Source organism: Felis catus, chromosome B1 (assembly GCF_018350175.1).
Source record: "Felis catus isolate Fca126 chromosome B1, F.catus_Fca126_mat1.0, whole genome shotgun sequence".
In the NCBI taxonomy this organism is placed as follows: domain Eukaryota; kingdom Metazoa; phylum Chordata; class Mammalia; order Carnivora; family Felidae; genus Felis; species Felis catus.
The window spans coordinates 148,654,044-148,676,654 of NC_058371.1; the positions used below are offsets into that span (position 1 = coordinate 148,654,044).

The following is a 22,611-nucleotide window of genomic DNA, read 5'->3' on the forward strand; positions in this document are numbered from 1 at the left end:
ACTTGATCTACTGTATAAGTAACATTTTCATTGTGGTCACAAATACTGGGTGTATATAGTGTGCGTGTGTGTGTGTGTGTGTGTGCACGTGTGTGTGTTACAGGGACAACCTACCAGATATACATTGGGTATATGTGAAGAGTGAAAGGCAGAGGGGACAAAAATCACTGTTTTCATTCAGGTTAGATTCTGTATAAGGACAAGGTGAAAATCACTAAGATTCAAGGAGGAGAACACCAAAGAACTCTTTGGTATCCGTTAAATTTCAGAAGTCTCTTACACACCAAAGTGTGTAAGGTGGAGGGCCAAAAGGCCCATAACACACCCAACTCAACATTCTACCAACTTCCTTTCCTCTCTGCTTCTTTCCTCAGCTTCTGAGTCTCAGCACCCTCTTTTTTGCTCCTTTCAAATATCTCCGGTCCCTTCACACCTCTCTCTGCTGTGCGCAACCCTATAGGGTTTGGGGATTGGCCTTTAGTTTGGGCTGATGTTCTCTGGAACAGAAGCCCTGTATCCATCAATTTTGGTGAGTAAAATGTTGCAGCAAAATATTGTCATTCAGCGTAATTTGTAAACTTTAAGTTGTCAATATTTACAACCATTGTACAGCTGAGATGATCTTTCCAGCCACTTGCTAAAGTGGCTTGCTCATTAGTTTTCCTTGTGAGTATGTTTAAAATGAAAGGCAAGATTTTGAATAGTATCCCAGTGATTTCATGCAGGTTGCATGAACTGGAAAGTCCTCTAGCAGAGAGCATTTCAAGGCTAAAATGAGATTGCTTAGATGATTTTCATGCCCCTTAAATAACCACCCAGGTATGTCATGAATTGCTATGTCATAAACTACTTTCTTCCATAATTATTGTCCCAGAAAGTTATGAAATAACCACTTGTCATTCTCTGGAAATGTTGAGATGGTAAAGAATATTATGAGTTTTGGCATATAATAGTTGCAGTAAAATTATACTGGGAATCAAAATAAAGATAGGTGGAAAAAGTTCAGTGTGTCTCTCCCACCAACGATATACTGAAATCCTTACCCCAGTAACTCAGAATGTGACCTTATTTGGAAATATGTGCTGCTATGGATGTAATTATTTGGGAGAAGTTCACACTAGAGTGGAGTGGGCACTAAATTTGACTGCTATCCATTTGACTGCTGTCTTTATAAGAAGATATATATCTATATATATATATATATATAGAGAGAGAGAGAGAGAGAGAGAGAAGATAGATTTGAGATAAGAGAAACAGATTGAAATCATGAATTTATAAACCATGGAATTTTAGGATTGCCAATAAGTTGCTAGAAAGTACGTAGTGTTGAGGAAAGATTTTACCCTGTCAGAAAGAGCAAGTCTTTTCCAACAGTTCTATGAGAGCATAAATTTCTGTTGTTTTTAGCCACGAGTTTTGAAAATCTGTTATGGCAACCCATGGAACCAAATACAATGGGAGAATCAGTACATGCTTGATAAATCAATTTATTATGGGTGATGAGTTTTTAGACCAATTTTATAATGCGATTAACACAGAAAATAAAAAGGGAAATTTCAAAGAGTTCAGAGACTACCATTACTTTTGCTTTAAAAATATTGAACATTGATCTCAGGTCGTGTTGCTCTTGTAACACTATTTGATTGGACTTCTTTTTTATTTTGAAAAGCCAGAATTTACTGATGGCTCCATTATTTTTAAATTCTGATATACTACATACCATAATAAAAGTAAAACTGTAGTGTTTTAATTACTTTTCACATGATTTTAAAAGTACTTTGGGTGTATTCATTATACCCGGGCTACAAAATTTTGCTAGGTGGGTAAAGGACATTTGAATAGGAAGAATCATCATGAAAGACAGCAAATAGGACTTTCCACCAAGCCTGTGGATAAAGAGAAAACATTCTTTTTATTAAATTTGAACTACAGATCAAGTCATTGCTAATATCCTTATGCTTTCTTGTTTTTTGATTTGTATCTAAATATATGCCTCTGTGACTGACCAGGTGTTCACAGTTGCCCATTTGTTACCCTTTACTTGGTCTGGATTAGAGGCTTAAGAGGCTTCTCTCCTTCCTATAGGCTCTGAGCTCTGTTTAGCCCAAGTCTGAAGAAGCAGTAAGGATGGAGGTGCCCCCCTATCAACTTATCCTGAGAATCAGCTAACCACAATGGACATTTTCTCTCAGATACTACTAGTTCCCCCCTGCTTGCCCATGTTCCCTTCAAAAGTTTCTGCTGATCTTTGCTTACTTCTCTTTAGGCAATGAAAGAAAAGGTTTCTCTGTTGGATTTTGAGACACTTGGCAGATTTCTGAGATTTAAGCATTCTCCCCATTTAGGCAATGGGTTCCGTTCCAAATAAAGTCTTTCCTCAACTAAGTTTGGGTTTGTTTTGATTTGACATGACACAAGATCCCTTACCAAAAACTGGGCCTTGGTTAAAATCATCCGCAGAGAAAAGCTGACTAGAATTATTCTCAAGTACTTATATAATCAGACTCTGCTTTAGAGTAAATTGCTACCATCTCTATTAGTTTTTTTTTTTCCTTCAAGCTCTTATATCTTGTCCTAAATTATTTTGGTAGTTTCTCAGTGGCCTTCTTCATTGTCTTTCTAGATTCCTCTCTCTCCAGCTGCCATAGACCTGCTGGTCACATAGTCTTAAATACACATGCAGTCACCTCACTTCTTTATGAAGTGATATTCTGACTGATGATTGTTTATACATTCATTTTTAAAACTAAATAGTAAGCTGTGGAGTACAGAGAATCTGGCTAACGGTATTTATATTTCCAATGGCTGTCTCACTGTATGATCCTTTTGTGGTCAAGTAACAGCCTATGCCTGCATGAACACGAATTTCCGTATGACCCGTATGTTCGCAAATGATTATACAAGGAGTTGTATTTATTCGCAATTGTTTCTGTCTTATCTTTGAAAGAGCTTCTTTATTTCTATTGTTGTAGGGTCCCCTCCCTAAAAAAAACAAAACAAACAAACAAACAAAAAACCCTCAAGGCAACCTGGAGATGTGCATAAGTGACAATATCCCTCACAACCTTGAGACCATTTAATCAGACTACATGTTTGTGTGTTACCATGGATGGGAAACCAAAAAAATAAAAAAGCGCATGCAACACTATGCCATGTGGTGTTGGGGCTCAATTCTTCGGGTACAAACCCGACTGAGTAGTGCCAGCACAAATAAAGTTGCTTCCTGGAGAGAAAAGCCTAGGTGTCACAACTTTTGTGCGAAAATCCTGCCACACTATGTCTTTAGATCTCTATGCCAAACTAATTGTATCCTAAGGGATTACATTTCTTAGTACTTTGGGGAATTAAAAACCAGTGAGTCATTATTGAAAAATAGATTAAATGAATTTGCAGCCTGCAGTTACAAATCTGATCAAGGTCTTTTATGTAATATGTCTTTTAATAGTCTCACAACTTCTATGAATTGGTTTAAGTGTCATCACAATCACATTTTGTCCTAGAGAAAATGAAGTCTAGAAAAAATTAGGAATAGTTCAAGGTCATAAAACAGTAATGTTTGGAACCAGAGGCAAGCAATGGTATTCCCAGCCCTAACCCCGACTCTTTAACCATACCAGGACAGGAGTTTTCTTTTGGAAACATTTAAATAAGCAATTATCCTTAGGAGAGCTACTGCATTTCCTAAACTGGGACTGCTTTTGACTTAAAACCTTGCTTGTGTTTTCTCTTGTTTTAATGTCACCATTGATATCTCTAGAGAATATCAAATGTAACTAAACCCAGCTTACCTCTGGAATGTAATGGAAAAGGGATTTCCTATGGTTATGGAGCTGGGTACTGTTGAAAATAAAGTCCTGTTTTTGGAAATTGTTGGGAATGCCCCCTCTGTATGCAAGGAAAATGAAATGGACAATAGTAGAGAATTGAGACAATGACAGTGCAAATATTTCACAATAATTTTCATTCAAAACTTTGATTAAAGTTAAAGTTGGTAGGAACTTATGTATCATCTACTTCATTGTTCTTTAAAACTTGGGCATAGGTTTTCATTTTTTTAAGAGGGAAATGTTGAAAGAAGGTAAAAATGATCAAGGATTCACATTTTTACTGTTGCTGACCATTTTGTCAGTTTATAATACATGCAGGGGCCTTGATTACAGCCAATCACTTACAAAAGGTTTCCATATTCTTTATAATAGTACCTCCAAGTTCCTACTTTGCCCATCCTTGAATATTCCTAAGAGAAAGAAGTTACTGATACCAGGTCAGGTAGAGCTCTTTTGATTCTTGAGTCATAAGAAGCTTACTATCTCTTAGAAGTCCCTTACAAACTTCTATTAAATGAAATATCCCTCATCTCTCCTTCTGATTCTTTTTGTTTGGTGCCATTTTAAACTAATCTATTTACTACGGTACTATTTCTGAGACCTGATCACACTGATATGACACGTCAAAATAATAAAGGATATCAATGCTGCATTCATTTAAAAAAATGTTAAGGACGCCTGGGTGGCTCAGTAGGTTGAGCGTCTGACTCTTGATTTTTGCTTCGGTCATGATCTCAAGTTCCTTGCGTTTAGCCCCACATCAGGGTTGGTGCTGTTACCTTGGGATTCTCTCTCTAGGTCTACCTCTGCCACCCCCCCCCTCACATTCACTCTCCCTCACAAAATAAAGAAATAAAGTTTTTAAAAATGTTAAATGAATGAAGTTTTCTCTGTTATTTAACATGGTCCATTAACTTAAGATAACGACTTCATCACTGTCCCAAAGCATCAGAAGGTGGAGATTTACCACCTCATATGTGTTTTTAGCAGCCTATATACTCCATGAGGCATATATTATACTTAATATCATTAAATTTTCAGCTATTCTTTTGACCAAGGCAATTATTTGACAGAGATACTCTAGTACAGAGAAGAGTTAGCTTCTATTGTGTGGCCTTATGAGTTTCCATTTAGTCGTTACTAGTGCACAAGACTTGGAGTCTTTTACCAGTGCATCATAAATAAGTAAAATCAATGTGTACTATAACCATTCACTATATAGATATATTTAAGAGGTAAGCATTGATTCTTCTTATAGAATAAATACTCAGGGACAGAAAATGTTTGTACATTACCGGATAATAGCTGGGAATTTCAAAGTGTGGATACTCAGAATATAGAGTTTTCTGTTAAAAGCAGAACAGATTAAAATGTTAATACATGCTTACTTATCAAGCTTACCAGTTACATGACAGTGTCTTACCTCTTCAGATGAATCAGCTCCCTGGGAAAAGAGAAAAAATAATAATGAACACCTTCATTATATAATTCCAAACTGAAGGTCACAATGCACTAAGCTGTCATAATTGGGATTAAACAAAATGAAGACAAAGTATTAGTAACTGACACATTAAAGTAGTTTTTTCTTGTCGTTTGTTTAATGACATCTTTAAAGTGAGTGAAGAAATCAACGAGGATACAATGGCTTTGAAGGACACACTGAACCTAATGGACTTAACAGATATATTCAGAGCATTTTCCTAGAGCAGCAAATACACATTCTTTTCGAGTGTACATGGAACATTCTCCAGAATATATCCCATACTGGGTCACAAATGAGACCTCAACTAGTACAAAAAACGATTGAGATCATACCATGCAAACTTTCAGGCCACAATACTATGAAACTTGAAACCAACCACAAGAAAAAAAAATTGGAAATACCACAAACACATGGAAGATAAAGAACATCCTCCTAAAGATAGGAAGGGTTAGCTAGGAACCTAAAGATGAAATAAAAATATACACGGAAGCAAATGAAAATGAAAATATGGCAGTCCCAAACCTTTGGTATGCCACGAAGCTGGTCATAAGATAGAAATATATAGCAATTCAGGCCTGCCTGAAGAAGTAAGAAAAGTCTCAAACACACAACCTAACCTGACACCTGAAGGAGCTGAAAGAAGAACAGCACATAAAGTCCAAAACCAGCAGAGGAAGGAAAGAATAAGGATTAGAACAGAAATAAATGATGTAGAAACAATAAAAATCCAGTAGAACTGATCAACAAATCTAAACACTGGTTCTGTGAGAGAATTAATAAAACTGACAAACCCGTAGCCAGAATTATCAAAAAGAAAAGAGATAGGACCCAAATAAGTAAAATCACGAAGGAAAGAGGAAAGATCACAACCAACACCACAGTAACACAATTATAAGAGAATATTATGAGCAATTATATGCCAACAAATTGGGCAATCCTGAAGAACTGGATACATTTCTAACAACATATAAAATACTGGAACTGAAGTGGGAAGAAATAGAAAATTTGAACAGATGTATAACCAGCAACGAAATTGAGTCAGTTATCAAAAATCTCCCTCCAGAGTCCAGAGCAAGATGTCTGCCCAGGGGACTTCTACCAAACATTTGAAAAGGAATGAATACCTAGTCTTCCGAAGCTGTTCCAAACAATAGAAATGGAAGGAAAACATCCAAAATCATTCAATGAAAACAGCTTTACCTTGATTCCAAAACCAGGCAACGATCCCACCCAAGAGCAGAAATACAGACCAGAATCCTTGAGGAACACGGGTGAAAAAAACCTCAACAAGATACTAGCATATCAAATCCAACCGTACACTGAAAGAATTATTCAGCATGATCCAGTAAGTAGGATTTATTTCTGGGATGTAAGGGTGGTTCAATATTCACAAATCAATCAACATGATACACCACATTAATAAAAGAAAGGATAAGAATTCTATGATCCCCCCCCATAGATGCAGCAAAGGCATTTGACAAAATATTGTATTTTTTCTTGATAAAAACGCTCAAGAAAGTAGGGATAGAAAGTAATGTTGCAAAAGCAAAACAAAGTGGGAGGCATCACAATTCCGGATTTCAAGCTCTATTAAAAAGCTGTAATCATCAATACTGTATGGTACTGGCAGAAAAATAGACACATAGATCAGAACAGAATAGAGGACCCAGAATCGGATGCTCACTAATTTGGTCAACTGATCTTCAACAAAGCAGGAAGGAATATCCAATGGACAAAAGACTGTCTCTTCAACAAACAATGTTGGGAAACTTAGAAAGCAACGTGCAGAAGAATGAACCTAGGCCACATTCTTACACCATACACCCAAGAATATTCCAAATGGATGAAAGACCTAAACTGAGACAGGAAACCATCAAAATCCTAGAGGAGAACTCAGGAGGAAATCTTTGGCATCAGCCAGGCAACTTCTCACTAGACCTGTCACCAGAGTAGAGGGAAACTAAAGCAAAAATGAACTATTGGGACTTCATCAAGATAAAACGTTCCTGCTCAGTGAAGGAAACAATCAATCAACTTAAAAGGCCACCTACAGAATGGGAGAAGATATTTGCAAATGACATGTCAGATAAAACACTAGTATCCAAACTGTATAAAACACTTATCAAAGTCCACATCCCCAAAACAAACAATCCAGTGAAAAAATGAGCAGAAGACATGAAAAAATATTTCACCAAAGAAGACACACAAATGGCTAGGAGACTGATTAAAAAATGTTCAACATCACTCATCATTAGGGAAATACATATCCAAACTATAGTGAGATACCACCTCACACCTGTCAGAATGGCTAAAATCGACAACTCAGGAACCTACAGATGCTGGCAAGGCTGTGGAGAAAGGGAAACCTTCTTACACTGTTGGTGGGAATGCAGGCTGGTATAGCCACTGTGAAACAGAAGATGGAGGTGTCACAAAAAGTTAAAAATTGAACTACCCTACAATTCTGCAATTGCACAACTAGGTATTTACACAAAAGATACAAAAAAATACGGAATCAAAGGGGCACATGCACCCCAATGTTTACAGCAGAATTATCAACAATAGCCAATTTATGAGAAGAGTCCAAATGTCCATTGATTGATGAATGGATAAAGAAACAGTGGTAAATCCATGCAATGGAATATTATTCAGCCATCAAAAAGAATTAAGTCTTGCCATTTGCAATCACGAGGATGGAACTAGAGTATATTATGCTAAGTGAAATAAGTCAATCAGAGGAGGCAAACACCATCAGGGGAAGGGAAGGAAAAATAAAACAGGATAGAAGCAGAGAGGGAGGCAAACCATAAGAGACTCTGAAATATAAAGAACAAACTGACGGTTGCTGGAGGGGAGTGGGAGGAAGGATGAGCTAAACTGATGATGGGCATTATGGAAGGCCCTTGCTGGGATGAGCCCTGGGTGTTAGGTGAAAGTGCCGAATCACTAAATTCCAATCCAGAAATCAATACTATGTTTTATGCTGTATGTTAACTAATTTGAATTCAAATAAAATCTTGAATGTAAAAAAATAAAATGAATGATGAGTCGGTTTTTGCTGTAATTAGATTTGGAGAGCAATTGAAAGACTAAGCTTTGTATTTCCTAAAAACAAATGCTTTTTTTAAACACATGGATACATTTTCTGTAGATTAAGAGCTACTTATCTGCAAATATTTTATGTGCTAGTAGAGTCTGGTATTGTTTTTTTCTTTGTTCTTCAAATTTTATTCCTTCCACTTTTGTTCTTTTGCAAATAAATATAAAGTGATACACTGTGATGTCATAAACACATTTTCAGAAACATCAAATAGAACTTGTTGGATTAGTTGAAGAAGTATTCTTAATTCTTAATGAATTTCTCAATAATTAGACAGAAATAATACCAAAGCAAAAGGGACTCACCTTAACTTGAACAGACTAAGAAACAAAGGTAAGACTAGGACAATGAGGAGGAGGTAAGTAATGAAGAGGGAAAGAAGAGAGTGAGGATGAGGGAAGGACATAAGGTGGAGGCTGATGAAAGGGAAGTGAGAGAGGAGACTGAAGAGGTTAGGAGGTGGAGGAGGAGGGGAAGGAAGGCAAACAAACAGGAGGAGGGGAATGAGGAGGGGGAGTAGGTAGAGGAGGAAGCAAGAGAGAAGAGAAGGGGAAGAAAGAAAGGAGGAGGCTGAGAAGGAGGAGGGGAGAGAGGAGAAGAAAGAGGTTAGAGAGTGGAAGAGGAGAGGGAGGAGGGAAGGAAGAGGATAAAGAAGAGGGGGCAGATGGAAAGATGAATGAGAAAGGAGAAAGCTTCAGAGAAGTCAATTTTCACTGGTGACCCACGAGAAAATGACAACGTAGGTAAGAGCTTCTGAAAATTAGTTAGTCTAGTGCTGATAATATGTAAGTGTTTTTCATTAGCCTTTCCTTCCTACATCTTTATGGAGCTCTTTTAAAAAATTTTATTTTTACATCAAGCTAATTGTTTGAGTGTCCATATATGTTTAGTGTGTTTGTGTACCCAAGATTTATTCTAAATTCCTAGTGAGCTTACTATATTAATTCAAGGAAAATGTCCATATAAAACCATTAAAATCTAGTAAGCCGTGTTCAGGAAAATGCAAAAACATAGGTGAAAATGCAAATAAGGAGGCTCCTTGGAGAACCACTAAAAACGTATTCTTCAAAATTCCTGGATATACTTACAGTCATGGCAACCATGAGAGCCATGATAAAAGCAAAGAGAAGGATCTTCATATTTGGCTGAGTCCTGTGAAAGCATATGTGAAAATCAGTAGCATATTCATTCCTTTATTTACAAGTCCAACATTTCTTGACCAAACTATGCTCCAAAGCCTTGGGAAACATACTGGAAATGCAAAGACAATTGAAACACATTGCCTGACATCAGGGAACTTGGAGACTGGTGGGGACCTTGGTAAGTAAAGATAAACGCTGAGATTTGCAAATAGTAAAGTGTTATTGAACCCCCCAAAAGTGACAGCATGAAAAGACCAAGAGGATGGGGGCATGAAAGTAAAGCAAAAGGAGAAGCAGTTGTAGATTCTATAGGGTAAGTAAGGAGAGGTGTTGGGAGCCAGCCAAGAAACACAACCAAGGGAGAAGATTGCATGTGGGAAGTGATCTCGTTCAGCACATAAGGAGGACAGTGATGGAGACAGGCTGGCCCCTTAGATTGCTGTGAGATTACAGGGCCCACAGAATGTCATGAGGAGGGATAGGGCAGAGTTTAAAGAAATGTTTAGAAAGTAGAGTGACAAGCAACAGGGACTGGTTTTATAACAGAATGAGTGAAGATGAGCCAGGCTCCTGGCTTGAGAATGGTGTAAATGGTGTGACCCTGGTATATTAGAGCATGAATGATACTTGGTAGGGAAAAATCTAATTAAAAGGTTTCAGTGAAAACATTTGTAAACACTTTTACAGATTGAATCAGTAAACATGATGTAATCTTGCAAATAACCTTATCGAACCAAAGTAATGGAATCTGGGACCATTTGTCATATGTTTGTAATTCTCTCCATACAAGTAAATTCAGTTCTATTTCTCTTGAAAAAGAAATAGGTTATTTGTTTCTGAATTGAAGATATATAAATAAAGGCATTCTGCAAACTGTAAGGTAAACAATAGGTAAAGCCTTTTTCTTTTTTCTTTTAGCCACCAGTTTTGATAGAACATACCTTAAGAATGTATGTCTAATGAGAGAAGAAGTTAGTATTTAGTCTTCCACTAAATGACTACGTTTTTAACATATGAAGCAGAACTTGGGACTGATGGAATTTTCCTTCTTCCTTATCTGCTTCTTTTGCCTTACTGGTTTAAACTCAAGACTGTGGCCTTAGACAAATGATAAAAATTAAAGAAATTTTTGGTGTAGTTTTTCTATCATGTACGATTTAACCAAATATTTAGTCATTATATGATACAAAATAGGATGTAGGTCTTAGTGTTGTGTATCCCTGGCATCTTATTGAAAGTAGAGGATTGAGAGACATTCATAGAAAGTGGTATTGCATTGATAGATAGATAAATGATAGATAGATAGATAGATAGAGCAGGGCTTTGAAAAATATTTCCCAAGGGACACAATGATAAAAGTCTGAAATATTGCAAATTTTTTTCCAGTCAAATTACAAAGAAATGGAAGATGGGTTAAATAAATGAGTCATTAAAACAAAATAATCCTTTATACTGTGTTAATTATGCAGAAAAACAAACTATTTTGAATGATGAAAAGGACAATGAAAGGTAGTAGAAAATTGAAGCAATATTGGGAATAAAGTAATGTTAAAAATGATGACTTAAAACTTTGAAATACACACATTTTCACTGCTATTCAAGAGTTCATTTTCTCATAAAATTTAAACTCCAACTTTAAGTGAAAGGTAAAAGCCATTATTGACAAAGTCAATGTCACATATGTAGCCAAGAAAATTAAAAGTCTTTTAGAAAATCCCACCAGTAGAGGTGATGGACCATATCTTTTCCATTTTCCACATCATTCTCTTTGTAATCATTGCTGTCAATTCAGAGGCACTGAAATCCTGAACCCACCTTCAGATCCTCACTCAGGTCATTAATTCTGTCTTTCAAGTGTTTCTTTATGAGAAATTATCAGTCAGCAATAAACATTTTATAAATGCTTTTCAACTTATTCTAGCACACAGAAGATTAAAATAAGACATCATGTTGGATTACACATGAGTATATTACCTGTTATGCAAGATGAGACTCAAGAGTTAGTGGCTGAAATTCTGAAGCCGTAAGAGATGATGTGCTGTTTCTGAGGACTGGTGTATTTAAATACACTGAAATCCTTCGTTTGTTTTTCTAAATCGTGTCAAATAGGGAACTGTCAATATAGAGCTGATGATACTACCCCCAAATCTGTCCCCACAGAAAACCAAGATAAACTGAACACAATGATTTATAATAGAAGATTGTAAAGCAGATGACCAGGAAACAAATGGACCCATTCAAGAAGAATCCCAATGTTAGTTAAGGCATTTGTGAATAAGACAAAGGGAAAAGTATGTTAGAGTCAACCAAGCATAGAAATGATTGAAATGGCAAAAACATTTCTGTAGAATGCCACCTACCTTATGTCAACAAATGCATGTCCAAGATGGAACAACGCTATACGAAAAATGATACCATCTAATTAAAATTGTATCCTTGTCTAATTAAACGGTGGCAACTGTCATCATGAAATTAGTCTTCATTTATTTATGTTTCCTTCAGATTATTAAAATGTGCTTTGCTTCTATTGACTTTGGAATATTTTAAGTTTTAAAGTATATCCAAAATTGATTTGCTTCCTCTGAGCTTTTAGAGGCTCATGTTCCCCAGTGGAAGCCACGTGCACATGATTACACTAGATAGGAGGAAAACTTCAGTTAGTCTCTAGGTAGATTTGTGTAAAAATTCACCTCTTTGTTACTGGTTAAATAATTCACTGTAGTCAGAGCCGAATATGAGAAAATCATTTTAGGGTTTGTAGATTTTATGTCCTAGTCCATCGTTACTAAACATGTGATACCTGGAACCATCAGAATTAGCATCACCTGAGAGCTTGTGGAAATGCAACTTCATAGACCCTCTTCCCATACTCAGTGCATCAGAAGCTTGGAGGTGCCCTGGGAATCTCATGGTAACAGTATCTCTAGAAAACTATTCATGCACCAGAAAGTACACCAAGTAATAGACTCATTATAATAGACATATTATTTATCTATAGACCAGGTCGTGTAAAGAAAACTTCAGGTTTAAATTTTATCGGGTGTTTTAAGAAAATACTCATTAGCTAACTCTTCTATGCTATATTTGAGCCACTCATTAGAAATTAGCATTCTTCTCTGGGTAGTATACAAAACATTAAAAATGTTTTCTAAGTCAATGAATTACAGTCGAATTAAATCTACATTATTTTATCTACTTCATTGATTTCTAAGCCTTGAAGATATATATCCTCTTCTCAAATGCAAAACAAAACTAATCTTTGCTATATTCTCAACAGAAAAGAAGATATATAGGGTTTAGTAAGTATTGAAATAAGTCTGATTTTTAAAAATAAGCCCTGCTTATTCCTTTTGGAATTGTCATATGGCTTCCTTCCTGAGTATTTTCTTTCTGTTTCTAAGTCTCACGTATTTTCTTCCCTGACTTATCCCTTCATTGCGTCATGTAGCAATATTACTAGGCGGTATTCTAACAAATCTGTGAGTGTCATAGTTTCATGGACAAAAAGCGAACAAATTCTCCAAGGGCAATACCAAAGAACACCACCAACAACAAATTGCCAGGTAATACAAATAGATAGATGCTAACATACACATTTCAAACCTACAATTAAACTTGCCTCACCCATATTTTAGGTTGGACGTCAAAATGTTGGCATTATTCCACCCATCACTTTCTGCTTTAATGTGACAGGAAGCATGGGGATTATGTGGAATAGCAGGAAACAGGAAGGTGGAATCTAAACACCAGAATAACTTTCTCATATTTGCTATGGTGCCACCCTCAGGGGTAGTAGGCCATTTTAGAATATTGATGGACCAGAATGTGTCCTGATACTTTTTAATTAAGTAAAACAGTGTTCATTTCCTCTATAACCAACCATCGTTGTGTTTGAAAATGCCAGAGTTTACAATTCCAAGGGAAAAATAAAAAAGCTATTGTTGTATCACAAATGTGACATTCAGTTGGTGGCATAAGTGTCCAAAGAATGAATGGGTATTTGTGGATTTGGTATTTTGCTCGATTCATTTTCTCTCTCCCTTTTCCACATGTTATTTTTCTTCCTAGTCCTTCATTTCTCTCACAATGAAGTCGTTGATAGTGTGTGACAAAAGCCATGATGTTTTCTTATTTCATTAAAACATTATTTTGTGTCTATTCTCATGTGAATTACTAAAATGAAGAAGGAAAAAGGGTAGCTTAGCAAGTGCAGAAGAATGTTATGAGAGATCTGGAGGCCCAGCTAAACCACAAAAGCAGTAAAGACTATTAGAAAATGCAGATAGGTTAGGGGATCTCTTGACCAACAACATCAAGAAAATGAACATTTGCATGATAACGTCCCAGAAGAAGAATTTGGGAGCGAAAGGGAGAGAAACTTATTTGAAGTAATAATACCTGAAAACTTCCCTAACCTAGAGAAAGAAATGGATATCCAGGTTTCTATGCACAAGGAATTCCAAACAGGATAAACCCACAGAACAAGATATTGAGCAGGACACATAATAATGGAAATGTTAAGATGAAAGGTGAGAGAGAATTGAAAGCACCAAGAGAGAAGTAAATGTTACGTACAAGGGAAAGTCTATAAGGCTGATTTTTCAGCAGAAACTTTTCTGGCCAGAAAGGAGTTGCATGAAATACACAAAGTATTGAAAGGAGAACATCTACAACCGAGAATACTCAAGGCTGTAAGGTTAACATTCACCATCAAAAGAGACATAAAGAGTTTCTCAGGCAAACAAAAGGTAAAGGAGCTTGTGAGTACTAACCAGGTCTAAGAATTAAAGGGAGTTCTTTAGGTGGAAAGGAAATGTTGATCATTAGATGTAAGAAAATATGAATAAAAAGATGTGAAATATGAAAGCATACACATAAAAAGTAGAGTCGGGAGTTAAAAAAAGAAGTTCTTTAAGAATGTGTTTCCGATGGGCAGGAGGATGGCGGCGTAGGAGGACGCTGGGCTCACCGCGCTTCCTGCTGATCACTTAGATTCCACCTACACCTGCCTAAATAACCCAGAAAATTGCCAGAAGACTAGCAGAACGGAGTCTCCGGAGCCAAGCACAGACGAGAGGCCCACGGAAGGGGGTAGGAAGGGCGTCCAGGCGGTGCGCGCTACACGCACTGGCGGGAGGAAGCCAGGGCGGAGGGGTGGCCCACCAGCCAAGTAGAGCCCCTGAGTCTGGCTGGCAAAAGCGGAGGGGCCAGACGGAGTGTGTTCCTATAGCAAGCGGGACTTAGCATCTGGGAGGTCATAAGTTAACAGCTCTGCTCAGAGAGCGGGAAGGCTAGAGGACAATGGGAGGGAGAGTTGCTGAGCCCCAGGATGACAGAGCTCAGTTTGGCAGGGAACAAAGGCGCTCGCCAGCGCCATCTCCCTCGCCCATCCCACAGCCAAAATCCCAAAGGGAACCAGTTCCTGCCAGGGAACTTGCTTGCTCTGCGCAAACACCCAACTCTGTGCTTCTGCGGAGCCACCCTCCGGCAGTGGTCTGACTCCCTCCCGCTGCCACAGGGCCCCTCCTGAAGTGGATCACCTAAGGAGAAGCGAGCTAAGCCTGCCCCTCCTGCCCCCATGCACCTTGCCTACCCACCCCAGCTAATACGCCAGATCCCCAGCATCACAAGCCTGGCAGTGTGCAAGTAGCCCAGACGGGCCATGCCACCCCACAGTGAATCCCACCCCTAGGAGAGGGGAAGAGAAAGCACACACCAGTCTCACTGTGGCCCCAGCGGTGGGCTGGAGGCAGACATCAGGTCTGACTGCGGCCCTGCTCACCAACTCCAGTTATACACCACAGCACAGGGGAAGTGCCCTGCAGGTCTGCACCACTCCAGGGACTATCCAAAATGACCAAACGGAAGAATTCCCCTCAAAAGAATCCCCAGGAAATAACAAAAGCTAATGAACTGATCAAAAAGGATTTAAATAATATAACAGAAAGTGAATTTAGAATAATAGTCATAAAATTAATCACTGGGCTTGAAAACAGTATAGAGGACAGCAGAGAATCTCTTGCTACAGAGATCAAGGGACTAAGGAACAGTCAGGAGGAGCTGAAAAGCGCTTTAAACAAGATGCAAAATAAAATGGAAACGTCCACGGCTTGGATTGAAGAGGCAGAGGAGAGAATAGGTGAACTAGAAGATAAAATTATGGAAAAAGAGGAAGCTGAGAAAAAGAGAGATAAAATAATCCAGGAGTATGAGGGGAAAATTAGAGAACTAAGTGATACACTAAAAAGAAATAATATATGCATAATTGGTATCCCAAAGGAGAAAGAGAGAGGGAAAGGTGCTGAAGGGGTACTTGAAGAAATAATAGCTGAGAACTTCCCTGAACTGGGGAAGGAAAAAGGCATTGAAATCCAAAAGGCACAGAGAACTCCCTTCAGACTTAACTTGAATCGATCTGCCGACATATCATAGTGAAACTGGCAAAATACAAGGATAAAGAGAAAATTGTGAAAGCAGTAAGGGATAAACGTGCTCTAACATATAAAGGGAGACCTATAAGACTTGGGACTGATCTCTCTTTTGAAACTTGGCAGGCCAGAAAGGCATGGCAGGAGATCTTCAATGTGATGAGCAGAAATAATATGCAGCCGAGAATCCTTTCTCCAGCAAGTCTGTCATTTAGAATAGAAGGAGAGATAAAGGTCTTCCCAAACAAACAAAAACTGAAGGAATTCGTAACCACTAAACCAGCCCTACAAGAGATCCTAAGGGGAATCCTGTGAGACAAAGTACCAGAGACATCGCTACAAGCATAAAACATACAGACATCACAATGACTCTAAACCCATATCTTTCTATAATAACACTGAATGTAAATGGATTAAATGCACCAACCAAAAGACATAGGGTATCAGAATGGATAAAAAAACAAGACCCATCTATTTGCTGTCTACAAGAGACTCATTTTAGACCTGAGGACACCTTTAGATTGAGAGTGAGGGGATAGAGAACTATTTATCATGCTACTGGAAGCCAAAAGAAAGCTGGAGTAGCCATACTTATATCAGACAAACCAGACTTTAAATTAAAGTCTGTAACAAGAGATGAAGAAGGGCATTATATAATAATTACAGGGTCTATCCATCGGGAAGAGCTAACAGTTATAAATGTCTATGTGCCGAATACGGGAGCCCCCAAATATATAAAACAATTACTCATAAACATAAGCAACCTTATTGATAAGAATGTGGTAATTGCAGGGGACTTTAACACTCCACTTATAGAAATGGATAGATCATCTAGACACACGGCCAATAAAGAAACAAGGGCCCTGAATGAGACATTGGATCAGATGGACTTGACAGATATATTTAGAACTCTGCATCCCCAAGCAACAGACTATGCTTTCTTCTCGAGTGCACATGGAACATTCTCCAAGATAGATCATATACTGGGTCACAAAACAGCACTTCATAAGTATACAAGAATTGAAATTATACCATGCATACTTCCAGACCACAATGCTATGAAGCTTGAAATCAACCACAGGAAAAAGTCTGGAAAACCTCCAAAAGCATGGAGGTTAAAGAACACCCTACCAAAGAATGAGTGGGTCAACCAGGCAATTAGAGAAGAAATTAAAAAATATATGGAAACAAACAAAAGTGAAAATACAACAATCCAAATGCTTCGGGACGCAGCGAAAGCAGTCCTGAGAGGAAAGTACATTGCAATCCAGGCCTATATCAAGAAACAAGAAAAATCCCAAATACAAAATCTAACAGCACACCTAAAGGAACTAGAAGCAGAACAGCAAAGGCAGCCTAAACCCAGCAGAAGAAGAGAAATAATAAAGATCAGAGCAGAAATAAACAATATAGAATCTAAAAAAAAATGTAGAGCAGATCAACGAAACCAAGAGTTGGTTTTTTGAAAAAAAATAAACAAAATCGACAAACCTCTAGCCAGGCTTCTCAAAAAGAAAAGGGAGATGACCCAAATAGATAAAATCATGAATGAAAATGGAATTATTACAACCAATCCCTCAGAGATACAAACAATTATCAGGGAATACTATGAAAAATTATATGCCAACAAATTGGACAACCTGGAAGAAATGGACAAATTCCTGAACACCCACACTCTTCCAAAACTCAATCAGGAGGAAATAGAAAGCTTGAACAGACCCATAGCCAGCGAAGAAATTGAATCGGTTATCAAAAATCTCCCACCAAATAAGAGTCCAGGACCAGATGGCTTCCCAGGGGAGTTCTACCAGAGATAATACCTATCCTTCTCAAGCTATTCCAAGAAATAGAAAGTGAAGGAAAACTTCCAGATTCATTCTATGAAGCCAGTATTTCTTTGATTCCTAAACCAGACAGAGACCCAGTAAAAAAAGAGAACTACAGGCCAATATCCCTGATGAATATGGATGCAAAAATTCTCAATAAGATACTAGCAAATCGAATTCAACAGCATATAAAAAGAATTATTCACCATGATCAAGTGGGATTCATTCCTGGGATGCAGGGCTGGTTCAACATTCGCAAATCAATCAGCGTGATACATCACATTAATAAAAGAAAAGGTAAGAACCACATGATCCTGTCAATCAATGCAGAAAAGGCCTTTGACAAAATCCAGCACCCTTTCTTAATAAAAACCCTTGAGAAAGTCAGGATAGAAGGAACATACTTAAAGATCATAAAAGCCATTTATGAAAAGCCCATAGCTAACATCATCCTCAATGGGGAAAAACTGAGAGCTTTTTCCCTGAGATCGGGAACACGACAGGGATGCCCACTCTCGACGCTGTTGTTTAACATAGTGTTGGAAGTTCTAGCATCAGCAATCAGACAACAAAAGGAAATCAAAGAGATTAAAATTGGTAAAGATGAAGTCAAGCTTTCACTTTTTGCAGATGACATGATACTATACATGGAAAATCTGATAGACTCCACCAAAAGTCTGCTAGAACTGATACATGAATTTAGCAAAGTTGCAGGATACAAAATCAATGTACAGAAATCAATTGCATTCTTATACACTAACAATGAAGCAACAGAAAGACAAATAAAGAAACTGATCCCATTCACAGTTGCACCAAGAAGCATAAAATACCTAGGAATAAATATAACCAAGGATGTAAAAGATCTGTATGCTGAAAACTATAGAAAGCTTATGAAGGAAATTGAAGAAGATATAAAGAAATGGAAAGACATTCCCTGCTCATGGATTGGAAGAATAATATTGTCCAAATGTCAATACTACCCAAAGCTATCTACACATTCAATGCAATCCCAATCAAAATTGCACCAGCATTCTTCTCGAAACTAGAACAAGCAATCCTACAATTCATATGGAACCACAGAAGGCCCAGAATAGCCAAAGTAATTTTGAAGAAGAAGACCAAAGCAGGAGGCATCATAATCCCAGACTTTAGCCTCTACTACAAAGCTGTAATCATCAAGACACATGGTATTGGCACAAAAACAGACACATAGGCCAATGGAATAGAATAGAAACCCCAGAACTAGACCCACAAACGTATGGCCAACTCATCTTTGACAAAGCAGGAAAGAACATCCAATGGAAAAAGACAGTCTCTTTAACAAATGGTGCTGGGAGAACCGGACAGCAACATGCAGAAAGTTGAAACTAGACCATTTTCTCACACCATTCACAAAAATAAACTCAAAATGGATAAAGGACCTGAATGTGAGACAGGAAACCATCAAAACCCTCAAGGAGAAAGCAGGAAAAGACCTCTCTGACCTCAGCCGTAGCAATCTCTTACTCGACACATCCCCAAAGGCAAGGGAATTAAAAGCAAAAATGAATTACTGGGATCTTATGAAGATAAAAAGCTTCTGCACAGCAAAGGAAACAACCAACAAAACTAAAAGGCAACCAACGGAATGGGAAAAGATATTTGCAAATGACATATCGGACAAAGGGCTAGTATCCAAAATCTATAAAGAGCTCACCAAACTCCACACCCAAAAAACAAATAACCCAGTGAAGAAATGGGCAGAAAACATGAATAGACACTTCTCTAAAGAAGACATCCGGATGGCCAACAGGCACATGAAAAGTTGTTCAATGTCGCTCCTCATCAGGGAAATACAAATCAATACCATACTCAGATATCACCTCACGCCAGTCAGAGTGGCCAAAATGAACAAATCAGGAGACTGTAGATGCTGGAGAGGATGCGGAGAAACGGGAACCCTCTTGCACTGTTGGTGGGAATGCAAATTGGTGCAGCCACTATGGAAAGCAGTGTGGAGGTTCCTCAGAAAATTAAAAATAGACCTACCCTATGACCCAGCAATACTACTGCTAGGAATCTACCCAAGGGATACAGGAGTACTGATGCATAGGGGCACTTGTACCCCAATGTTTATAGCAGCACTCTCAACAATAGCCAAATTATGGAAAGAGCCTAAATGTCCATCCACTGATGAATGGATAAAGAAATTGTTGTTTATATACACAATGGAGTACTACGTGGCAATGAGAAAGAATGAAATATGGCCCTTTGTAGCAACGTGAATGGAATTGGAGAGTGTGATGCTAAGTGAAATAAGCCATACAGAGAAAGACAGATACCATATGTTTTCACTCTTATGTGGATCCTGAGAAACTTAACAGAAACCCATGGGGGAGGGGAAGGAAAAAAAAAGCGGTTAGAGTGGGAGAGAGCCAAAGCATAAGAGACTCTTAAATACTGGGAACAAACTGAGGGTTGATGGGGGGTGGAAGGGAGGGGAGGGTGGGTGATGGGTATTGAGGAGGGCACCTTTTGGGATGAGCACTGGGTGTTGTATGGAAACCAAGTTGACAATAAACTTCATATATTGAAAAAAATTAAAAAGTCACGTAGTAGCTTAAAACAGTAAGCAAATAAATAGATACATAAATAAACAGGTAAATAGTGAAAAAAAAAAAACCAAATACATGTGAGGAAAGCCCATGATGCTGGGGGCTGCACATCAGAAAGGAGCATGTTGTACAATCCCTTGAATCCCTTGAGCTCAAACGGGGACTAAGATAGACCATGTTAGCTACAGCCAGGGTGGAAATAGCCTGTAAAGCACCTGGCATTGGTAACATGCTTTAATAGAAGTGTAAATTTATCTGGAAATGAAAGCCTCTAATTGCCTCGATTGTCTAATAAAGCTTAAAAGCAAACCTCTACAGTGAAAAATTGTTTACAGGTAACTTTATTGTGACCCACAACATAAATCAATAACATTCAAGGAAAAAAAAATATTTAGCACCTCCTCTCAAAAAGGCAAACTCAATGCTTGGCATCCAGTCAAATTTACGTGGCATAGAGCAAAGAAGAATTACATGACTCACAATGAAGAGAAGTTTACATTGATATAAACAGACTCAGCAGTGACAAATAAGATAGAATTAGCAAATAAGCCTATTAAGAATCTTAGTGTAACTGTATCTGATGTGTTTAAGTAGAGGAAATCCTGAGCGTATTCGAAACACATGATGGTAAGATGAAACGTACACTGAATGTAGGTAGTAGCATGTGTAAATGAAGAGTCAGGAACTTGAATATATAGCAAAGAAGTATCCAAATAACATGGTAAAAGAAAGTGCAAAAAGAAAAAACAGTCCCTTGAAATATCTCTGGGGAAACCGTTTGTGAATACATATGTAATTGTAACAACGAGGAAAAGGAAGGAACAATATTAGAATAAATAAATGGCTGACATTTTCTAAATATTAGGAAAGTCTGATACCATAGATTAAGAAGCTCAACAAAATGGCAGGTGAGAGAACATGAAAAATGTACATCAAACAACATAATCAAATTGCTTAAAAGCAGTTATAAAGAGAACATCTTAAGTAGCCAGAGTTGCAAAGATGCAAATGACAACTGACTTAATTTTGAAAAAAATAATAGAAGGAAAAGAGAATAGGAAAACTTTTTAAGCACTGAAAGTATATCTGTCAAATAAATAGCGCTCAATCAGTCCCTTGAAATATCTCTGGGGAAACCGTTTGTGAATATATATGTAAGTGTAACAAAGAGGAAAAGGAAGGAACAACATTTGAATAAATAAATGGCTGACATTTTCTATATATTAGGAAAGTTTTACACCATAGCTTAAAAAGGTCAACAAAATGGGTGGTGTAAGAGCGTGAGTAATCTATATCAAACATCATAATCAAATTGCTTAAAGACTGTCATAAGCAGAACTACTGAAGTATCCAGAGCAGCAAAGATGGAAATGACAGATGACTTGATTTTGAAAAAAAATTGGAGGAGAGAATGTAAAAAAAAATAAGCAATGGAAAAGTATCTGTCAAATAAGTGGGTTTGATACCGTGACCCTGGTATCAAAACTTGAGCGAAATCAAGAGTCATAAGCTCAGCCGACTGAGCAACCCAGGTGCCCTGAAAGTAAACTGTTAAATGAAGTTAAAATAACTTTTTCATAGTCATAGAAATGAGAAATCAATGACCAGCAGGCTTCCTTTGTAAGAAATATTAAAGGACATCCTTGCGGGCAGAAGTAATACCCCTGGAAACCCCTAACTACTCAAAGGAAGCTCATTAGAAGTGGCAGAAATGGTCTAAATATTAACCACCTTAATTATGTCTTATATTCTTTAAAAGGCAAATTAGCTAAAAAATAACAACATAGAGTACATGCTTTAATACATATAAAATGGAATATGTAAGGCAACATTACCACAGAAGGTGGGAGATGGAAAGGGAAGGCTATAATTGGAAGGTTCTCTGTCAGAATGGCTATTATTAAAACAAACAAACAAACAAACAGACAAACAAACAAAGATAAGTATCGGTGAGGATGTGGAGAAAAGGGAACCTTGCAGCACTGGGGGAATGCAAGTTGGTATAGCTGTTACAGAAAACAATAGGGAGATTCCTCAAAATGTTAAAAATAGAACTGCCATTAGAGCTAGGAATACTACTGGGATTGACTTGAAATTAATACGATGCAGTATTTGATTTATACCTCAATGAGACAGTATGGTTGATCTTTTAAAAAACTAGAACTATCACATGAGCTAGGAAATCCACTTTGGGTATTTTTCCAAAGCAAC

The 22,611-nt window shown here is 37.7% G+C and overlaps 1 long non-coding RNA gene across 1 annotated transcript in view; it reads right to left on the reverse strand.

The window, feature by feature from the left end:
* Positions 1-1,797: 1,797 nt before the first annotated feature.
* The window catches only part of LOC123385049, a 32,413-nt gene continuing 11,599 nt past the window's right edge, over positions 1,798-22,611 (reverse strand). Inside the window, exons 3-4 of the long non-coding RNA XR_006597030.1 lie at positions 5,251-5,271; positions 1,798-1,886 (exon numbers count right to left, since the gene is read on the reverse strand). This is a non-coding gene — a long non-coding RNA (uncharacterized LOC123385049). The remainder of the gene's footprint in view (positions 1,887-5,250; positions 5,272-22,611) is intronic.